At 41.2% G+C, this 9772-nt stretch overlaps 1 protein-coding gene across 2 annotated transcripts in view; it reads left to right on the top strand.

The window, feature by feature from the left end:
- The window catches only part of Zmym4 (zinc finger MYM-type containing 4), a 122927-nt gene that overhangs the window by 785 nt on the left and 112370 nt on the right, over positions 1 to 9772 (top strand). The window lies entirely within an intron of this gene.

Genomic DNA, 9772 nt, shown 5'->3' with positions numbered 1-9772 from the left:
GGGGGCGGGGCGCGGCCGGCCCCGGGCGGCCCCGGGGCTCACGGGTGGCGCGGCGGTCGGCGGCCCGCCCGCGGGAGGGGGCGGCGGTCGGCGGCCCCTCGCGTCCTCCCGGCAGGTGGGACAAAGCTCGGTGGCCGGCGGGGAGGGGGAGGGGCGGGGGCCGTGGTCCGCCCGGCCTCCCCCTCCCTCTCCCAGCGTGTGGGTGGCGGTGCGTACTCGGGAAGCCTCGGGGACGCAAGGTGTCAGACTCCGCTTCTGCATCCTCGGGGAGGAAGCGGAGTCTGGAAGTTTCTCCGGGGAGAGGTCAGGTGGGGGAAAGAAGTCGCGGAGGGTTGTCTTCCAGAGGAGTGGCCCGGAGGGTGCTGCGGGAGCAGCGAAGTCAATCCATCTTCCTGCCCGCCCTCCCCTCCCCTCCCCCTTGACCGTTATCAGGACCCACAGTGGTCGTGGTACTTACTACTCCCCGTCTCGGAAAAAGCGGGGTTGGCGTCTTGACCCAGGAGGAAGGTTTTTTGCGGATAACCGCGAACGTGTCGTAGTCTGTCTTCTTTACCTGCAGTTAGGAACGTGGGAGAGTGACAAGTTTTCCTCAAAGGATGTACCCAGCCAGCCTGGCTGCCTAGGTGGAGTCTTGTCTGCATAGGAGTTGTTGTTTGAAAACCTTTTAAAAGTTTGTCTTGAAACTTTTTTTTTTTTTAATTTTTAATTGTGAGTGATTTTCTAAAGATGGAGAACAATACTATCCATTGAGCAATGTTTTTCAAGGCTCCCCCCCCCTTTTTTTTTCTTTTAACTTCCCCCTCTCCAGTATGTTAAGCATTAAGTTTCCTATCAGGAGTCTTCCTTTTGAAAACGGTCTCAAAATGATTAGCTGCTAAGCTAAGCCGGTTAAAACGCTGCTACTGAATCTTAACCGAAAATGCTCTTTCATCCAGCATAAAATAAGTGTCTGTTCAAAGATACATACGTATTGAGTGCTGACTGTGTGCCGGGCACTGTGAAGTGATTTGCGAGGAGCTCAACTTAACAGTTAAGCATGCAGCCCATTTATGGCTGACATGGAGACTTTTTTTCCCCCAATGTTACATAATTTAACTCTGCAAAGTCCAGAGTTTTGATCTGAGATTTGAATACAGACTTGCCCCCTACACATAAATGCTTGTGTTGGATGCCATTTAGGAGAAATTAAAAAAATTTCTGCCACTGCTGGGCATTGAGTCCAGGGCCTTGACATCTGTTAGACAAGCCTCTACCACTGAGGTGCAGTCCTAGCCTTAGGAGTTTGTTTCTCAAAGTCATAGATGACACATCAGCAGATGTTTTTCTCCAACAGTTCAGCAGTTCATTAGAAAACTATAACTATCAAGAAAATTAAAAAATCAGTTTCTTCTTCTTCTTTGAGACAGGGTATCCTTGTGTATCCTGTATATCCTTGGCTCGCCCTGTACTTGCTTTGTAGACCAGGCTGGCCTTGAACTCACAGTGCTCTGCCTGCCTCTGCTTTCCAGAGCGCCAGGACTACAGGCATGTGATACCTCGACCAGCAAACATTTAGTTTTAATTCAGGGTGCGACTGCATGCCCAAAACCCTAGATTCTGCTATTGACATTTTTTTCCTGGATGCTTATTTACCACATAGGTGTTTCACCTAGCCATCTCTTTTCCCAGTCATTAGTCTTTTAAGTACACTACATTTTAGTATTTTTAACAATTAAAATTTAATGTTGGTAGTCTTAGATTTTGCAAGATGTTAGGTTCTCTTCATATGTTAATCATAGAACAGGTTAAGCTGTGTAGGAGGATGTGTAAATAGTTCATTTAGAATAAATATTGATACAGATGCATAGATTTTGAAATTCTGAATTACTAATTTGTGATCTGTAGTAAACTGTCTTCATTATCTTGAGTGAATGAATATGACAGGTGGTCTACTAATTTGACTATAAAGGGTAAATTAAGCATGTTGTAAAGTCAGAGATACTCATTTGCTACTATTGCCATTTGCTTTATAGAATGTCTTAGGAAAATCTAAGTTCTTTGCTAACTAATTAGACTGTTTAAGAATATTCTTTTTCATGTGTTACATTTAACAAATGGAAAAGTGATTGCTATCAAAATTTTTTTTTAAGTAGGTCATGGTTTAATCTCAGCATTCAGAAAGCAAAGGCTGGTGGGGTGGATCTTTGTGAGGCCACCTTGGTCTACACAGCAAGTTCCAGGCCAGTCAGGGCTGCATAGTGAGACCCTGTTTAAAAAGTGACGCCTTTTTTGTTCTTCAGTGCAGGGGATTGAACTCAGGGGTTCATGTATGCTTTAATTGAGCCACACCCAGATAGATAGATAGATAGATAGATTGATTGATTTAAAGATTTATTTTTATTTTATGTGTATGAGTCTTCAGCTTGTATGTATGTGTATCCCATACATGCATTGTCCACAGAAGTCAGAAGTCAGTAGAACCCCTGGAACTGGAATTCCAGATGGCTGGGAACCACCACGGGTGCTGAGAACCAAACCCAGGTCCTTTGAACGAGTGGCCAGTGTTCATTTATTTTATATGTATGAGTGTTTGCCTATATGTATGTGTCTGCCACGTGCATGCCTGGTGCTGTAGAAGGCCAGAAAAGGGTATTAGATCCCCTAGAATTGGAGTTACAGATGTTATGAGCTGCCATGTGGGCGTTGGTAACTGAATCCAGGTACTTTGCAAGAACAAGCATTCTTATCCACTCTCCAACTTCTTTATTTAATATATACATTTTTTAAATTTAATTTTTATGTGTATGGGTGTTTTGCATGCATGTATGTCTGCACTACATTACAGTGCCTGTGTAGTCCAGAAGAGGGGGTTGTGTCTCCTGGGACTGGAATTCTAGTTAAAGAGGTGCTAGTGGGTGCTGGGTTTCAAACTTGAGTCCTCTGGAAGAACAGCCAGTGTTCTTAACTGCTGAGCCATCTCTTCAGCTCCCCATCCAATATTTTCAATAGCTTTTGCATCCATTATCAATTTTATTGTCAAAAGTTTGTTAAAATGTTCAAGAGTTGATTTGTATGCCTTCCCCCACCATCCAAAATGTTAAATTCCATTATAAGCAGATTGGTGGGAGCTATTCAGTATAGTTTTCTTTCTTCCTTCTTTACTTTTTTCCTCTCTTTTTTTTCCTTTTTTTTTTTTTTTTTTTTTTTTAAATAGAGTGTCATGTAGCCCAAGGTGGCCTTGAGTTAGCTTTGTATCTGCGGTTTACCCTGACCTGCCTCCTGCTTCCACTTTTCCAAGTGCTGGGATTATAGGCATGTGCCTGTAAGCCCGACATGTAATACAATTTCTTTTAAAATAATTGGTGTCTTGTTGCAGTTATCTGCATAGACCTGTATGATACTGTACGTTATTCAATCTAAAGTTTCATTGGTGAAAGGGGATTTAATATATTTACTGCCGGGATACAAAGTGAATAAATTGTAATAAATAATAAATAAACCAAGAGGGTTCCCTAGTAAGGGGAACAGGGACTGTCTCTGACATGAACTCAGTGGCTGGCTCTTTGATCACCTCCACCTGAGGGAGGAGCAGCCTTACCAGTCCACAGAGGAAGACAGTGAAACCAGTCCTGATGAGACATGATAGACTAGGGTCAGATGGAAGGGGAGGAGGACCTCCCTTATCAGTGGACTGGGGTAGGGGCATAGGAGAAGAAGAGGGAGGGATTATGGGATTGGGAGGTTATGGAAGAGGGGGCTACAGCTGGGATATAAAGTGAATAAACTAATTAATAAAAATAAAATTAAATTAAAAAATAAAAAAGATTACTGCCTTTGACTTTTATCATCTTAAATCATAAGAAAGTTGAGACATGGGGCTGGAGAGATGGTTCAGCGGTTAAGAGCATTGGCTGCTCTTCCAAAGGTCCTGAGTTCAATTCCCAGCAACCACATGGTGGCTCACAACCATCTATAATGAGATCTGGTGCCCTCCTCTGACAAGCAGGCACACATGCAGGCAGAACACTGTATAAATAATACATAGATTAAAAAAAAAAGTTGAGATATGCTGTTTGATGAGATACATGCTAGGTGTTCATGGTCGTTTTTGATAAGATGTGCTGTTTCTCTTTCCAGACTGGGCTTCTTTTGGGCAGAGTTCATTTTTACTGCTTTTTGCAGAGTATTTATGTCCTCTAAATAATAGGTACTCAAAGGACTCTTACTGATTTCTTTTTTTTAAATAGATTTATTTTTATTGATATATAATTGCTTTTTGCAGAGTATTTATGTCCTCTAAATAATAGGTACTCAAAGGACTCTTACTGATTTCTTTTTTTTAAATAGATTTATTTTTATTGATATATTTTGTATCTGAATGTTTTGTCTGCATGTGTGTATGTATACCTTATGCATGCCTGGTGCCCATAGAATTTGGATTAGGTTATCCTTGGAACTGGAGTTACAGATTGATTGTTAGCTACTCTGTGAGTGCTGGGAACCCAATCCAATTTCTCTGCAAGAGCAGCAAGTACTCCTGACCACCAAGCCATTTCTCTAGCCTTCAGATTTATTTTTTGGGACAGGATCTCTGTATGTGGCTTTTGCCAACCTGGAACTTTTTATGTGAACAGGGATGTCCTGGAACTTACAGAGATCTACCTGTCTCTTCCTCCTGAGTAATGGGTTTAAAGGTGTGTGTCTTTAGCATGTTATTTTAAATTGTGTGTGTGTGTGTGTATATATATGTATATATATTATCTGTGTGATACATGTAAATGCAGGTACCCTCAGAATACAGAAGAGGGATCCCCCTGGAGCTGGAGTTACAAGGCAGTTATGAGTTTCCTGACATGGATGCTGGGAATCATACTCATGGCCTTAACTACTATGCTCTTAACTACTGAGCCATCTCTCCAGCCCCCAGATTTAGGAACTTTAATGATTGTGCTGGATTACATTTAGAAGAAGAGTGATTTAAAAAAAATATTTATTTTTCTATTTATGTATATGAGTCCTCTGTCTTTATGTACACCAGAAGGATCAGATCCCATTGCGTATACTTATGAGCCACCATGTGGTTGTGAGCATTGAACTCATGACCTCTGGAAGAGCAGTTGAGTGCTTCTTTCTTGTTTCTCCTTCTACCCTCCAGAACTCTTCCCCAAATGGCTTTTAACAACATCTATTTAAAATCTATTTGAGGGCAGTTTGTACTTCCTTTTTTTTTTTTTTTCTTTTTCCCCTTTTCTAATCATGTTTCAAAAGAGTCTTCCATCCTGTTATCCAGTTGCAGAATAATATTTTTAGTGGTTTTGTTTTTTTCTCTCTTTAAATGAAAGTCTCATTATATAGATTTTGGAACTTGATATATAGAACAAGTAAACCTCTAGCAGTTATCCTTTGTGTTTGAGTATGACACCCAGCCTTGCTCCATTTTTCTATTTTTGATAGAGTGAATCTGTACTTCCACATCCCAGTCTCTGTCTAGTTTCCTAGGTTTGCCGAAACAAATTATTACCACAATGTTTTGTCTCATAGTTTTGGAGAGTACAAATAAGAAATAAATTGTTGGGCTGGAGAGATGTCTCAGGGGTTGAAAGTTGAGTGGTCTTCTTTGGGGAGATCCAGGTTCAGTTTCCAATACCCACCTGGAAGTTCCAAATTATCTCCCGTTCCAGAGGACCTGATACCCTGTCCTTGAAAAAGCAAAGTCAGTCAATCAGTCAACCATGGTGTCAGCCAGGCCATGTGTTCTCCAAAAGCCTCGCATTGCCTTTTCGTATTGCTGTGTAGGTGCAAGGTTTTCAAATGCTACTTTATTTTGGGGTTCTTTAAAGCTTATACCTACCTTCCAACCTCCCTATCCCAGGTAGGGGAAAAGGTTGTAAGGGAAAGGGAACGTCGCCCTCTTTACTTCTTCCTGGTGGGTGGGATCGTAGGATTCTTTTGACTAATATCTATCGTCAGGAAATCCAGAAGTCCAGGTAACAGCAAACGCAGCAAGCAGTCCTCCTCCACCTTCTCCAAGCCGCTGCACTTTTTTCTTCTGGGCTATCATATTTATACCCCTCAGAATCCTTAGAATTCAACTAATTCCAGCTGGCAAAGACCATGCCCTACACGAGACAATAGGTGTAGACAAACTGAAATCCCCCAGTTGGGATTATAACAAAAACATGTTTACATATCATAAACCAAAACGTCTACAACATTTCATCCTTTCTGCTTAAAAAAATTGGCTTTTTCTCTAACATTAATAAACTATATACAGTAAGTATTATGAGAATTATCAGGTAAGAATTACATTTACAATGCTCAGTTCATTTGTATTTGGCAAGCTTAGAAAAAGTATTCCACAATTTATCCTATCCTGGTGAGTCCTAAGTTCTGTACTTAAATCACTATCTTATTTTGTATCTATCAACCTAAAAACATCTCTCTAGACCTTAAAAATCTTTTTAGACAAACAGTTGTCTTAAGCATAATTGTAGTAAAACTATGACTAGTCTTCAACCTCATCAGAGACCCTAAAAGGAAATAATATTACCTAAATATATAGGAAGCATAGAGCAAACAGCTTCCAGAACTATAGAAATGACAGAGACAGTTGACTGCCTGGACAGTCATCAGAGGTTTCTGTGTCATTGGGCATACATTCAGCCTATTGGCCCAGAATATGTGACAGACTTTTCTGATGCAGGAATTTTGAAGTACTGACCACTTAGTCTCTGCAAAGTTGCCACATTTTTTTCTTTGATGTCCATCACCTTTTTTTTTTTTTTTTTTTGAGATAGGGTTTCTCTGTTTCAAGTTGGTTGTCCTGGACTCACTTTGTAGACTTGGCTGGCCTGGAACTCACAAAGATCTGCCTGCCTCAGCTTTCAATAGTGCTGGGATTATAGGCATGTGCCACCACGCCCAGCTTGCTCATCATCTTTGAAGTAGATTTGAGGTGCTGCCAGGATCAGATGTGTCTCTGTCAGAAAAGCCTTTTACTATTAAAATAGTTTTAAATGCTATACTTTGTAGATTTCTGAAGTATTTGAAGACCATGCATTCATCCGTCTATAGAGCAGTGTTGCTTACTTCTATCTATGTGCTATCTACTTAACCTTGAAAACTTATCTAAGAGACTAAATAAAGCTTACTTTTGTAATTAATTAAACTAGTATCTAACAAAAATTCAAGTAAGGTTGTTTATAGGTGACTAACTACTGACTGGAATCTCCAATCACCTTGGAACAGTTTGCAATAGTTAGCTTTCATAGGACTAGAATTTTACACCACATTTTCAAATGAGTTGCATATGTACAATATGTCAAGCAAAAGTTAGTCAAAATAACCTTAAAATTCTATCAAAATCAGATGCTGAGACTCATAGCCAAACTTTGGGCAGAGTGCAGGGAATCTTATGAAAGAAGTGGGAGATAGTAAGACCTGGAGAGGACAGGAGCTCAACAAGGAGAGCAACAGATCCAAAAAGTCTAGGCACGGGTTTTTTCTGAGACTGGTACTCCAGCCAAGGACCGATGATGGAGATGGCCTGCAACCCCTGAGCAGAGGTAGGCCATGGCAATGCAGTGTCCAAGTGGGTTCCATAGTAATGGGGACAGGGACTGTTTCTGACAGAAACTGATTGGCTTGCTCTTTGATCAGCTCTCCCTGAGGGGAAGCAGCCTTACCAGGCCACAGAGGAAGGCAGTGCAGCCATTCCTGATGAGACCTGATAGACTAGGATCAGAGGGAAGGGGAGGAGGACCTCCCTTATCAGTGGACTGGGGGAGGGGCATGGGTGGGGAAGAGGGAGAGAGGATAGGATTGGGAGGAGAGGAGGGTAGGAGCTACAGGGGGGGCTATAAAATGAATAAACTGTAATTAATAAAAATAAAATAATTAAAGATTAAAAAAGTCTAAAAAATTCTATCAATATATAAATGAGTTGTGTATGTGTAGTACGTTAAGCAAAAGATGAACAAAACAGTCTTAAATTTCTGTCAATTTACAATAGTCTACCAATGTAAAATATTTGAGATTAGTAGACTCAGTAATCTTACCTTTTATCCTATAATCTTATACCCCCTCCATTTTCCCTCTTTTCCCCTAACACAAGCCTGCTGGGCATTAATTAATATCCAGTGTGGGAGGGTCCGGCACATTATGAGTGCTGCTATCCTGGCCTGGTGGTCCTGGGTTCTGTAAGAAAGCAGGCTGAGCAAGCCATGGAGAGCAAGCCATAATCAGCACTCCTCTATGGCCTCTATCAGCTCATGCCTTCAGTTTGCCCAAATCTTGTAGTCACAAACTTACCAATCTTGGCTTTTTATGCACAAAACTTATGTTTTGGTATCATACCTCATTTATCAAGAACAACTTAGCAATAAGCAGAGCTATAGAAGCCAGAAAGCAAGGTTAGTACATTTAGACATTCTCCCCAAACTATGGACTATGATGGATTAAGTGTTTGTTCTTGTTTTGGCAAGTGTTGAGGTCTGTGTGCTGGGCTCTTATGTTAGGATCGTTGGTGCCTTGGTGGCATGAGTTGTCGTTAGGTCTGAGGGCCTCTTATAGTTTGTCTTAGTTTGGGTTTTATTGCTGTGAAGAGACACCATGACCACAGCAACTCTTACAAAGGAAAACATTTAATTGAGGCTGGTTTACAGTTTGAGGGGTTTAGTCCATTATAATCGTGGTGGGAAACATGGCAATGCCCGGCAGACATGGTGTTGGAGAAGGGGCTGAGAGTGCTGCATCTTAATCTGCAGGTGTAGGGGATTGTGTACCACACTGTAGCTTCAGCATAGGAGGCCTCAAAGCCCATCCCCACAGTGATGGCCGTCCTCCAGCAAGGCCACACTTATTCCAACAGCATTCAAATGTGAGTTTATGGGGCCATATCTATTCAAACCACCCCACAGTTCCTGCCCTGTTGGAGTTCCTATCCTGAATTTCTTTGATGAACAGTGATGATAGCACATAGCTAAATAAACCCTTTCTTCTCAGAGTGGCTTTGGTCATGTGTTCATCCTAGCAATAGTAACTCTAAGACAGTGTGTGTGTGTGTGTGTGTGTGTGTGTGTGTGTGTGTGTGTGTGGTATATCCATATGAATCCAGGTGCCCAAAGAGGCCAGAGGCCTGGATCCTCTAGGGGCAGTTGTAAACCGCCTCAGTGTGGGTTCTGGGAATTGAATTCTGCTCCCCTATAACTTTTTTTAATGACATTTATTGTATGTGCTTGCTCAAACATGCCATGTTGTACACGTGAGCATAAAAGGACAACTTTTCAGGAATTGGTTCTCTATTTCCAGTTTGTGCGTCTTAAAGGCATTGAACTAAGGTCATCCTATGTGATGGCAAGTGCCTTTACTCACTGAGCCTTTTTGGTGGATCCTTTTGTATTTTTCATTTAATTTAGTGTGCGTTTGTCTGTGTGTGTGTAAGAAAGAGAGATACGTATGACTTAGTGACTGTGTATGAGTTTGTGTCTAATACCAAATGGAGGTTAGAGGACAAATTTCAGGAATCCATTTCTCCTACTTTGTTTCTAGGTGTGCTCTCTAGGCTAGCTGACCCATGAACTTTTGGCTCTGATCTCACATGTAGGGTTGCTTTGATTAGAGATGTGCATTAGCACATCTGGCCTTTTATATGAGTTGTGATCTAACTAAGGACATCAGGCTTGTAAGACAAGCACTTTAGCCCATTGAATCAGCTTGTTGGCCTGGATTTATATTTTATTATAATAATAATAATAATAATAATAATAATAATAATAATAATAATAATAATAAT

This window comes from Psammomys obesus, unplaced genomic scaffold, assembly GCF_907164565.1.
Source record: "Psammomys obesus unplaced genomic scaffold, mPsaObe1.curated_primary_1811, whole genome shotgun sequence".
In the NCBI taxonomy this organism is placed as follows: Eukaryota; Metazoa; Chordata; class Mammalia; order Rodentia; family Muridae; genus Psammomys; species Psammomys obesus.
This window is presented reverse-complemented; position numbering and strand designations above follow the sequence as displayed.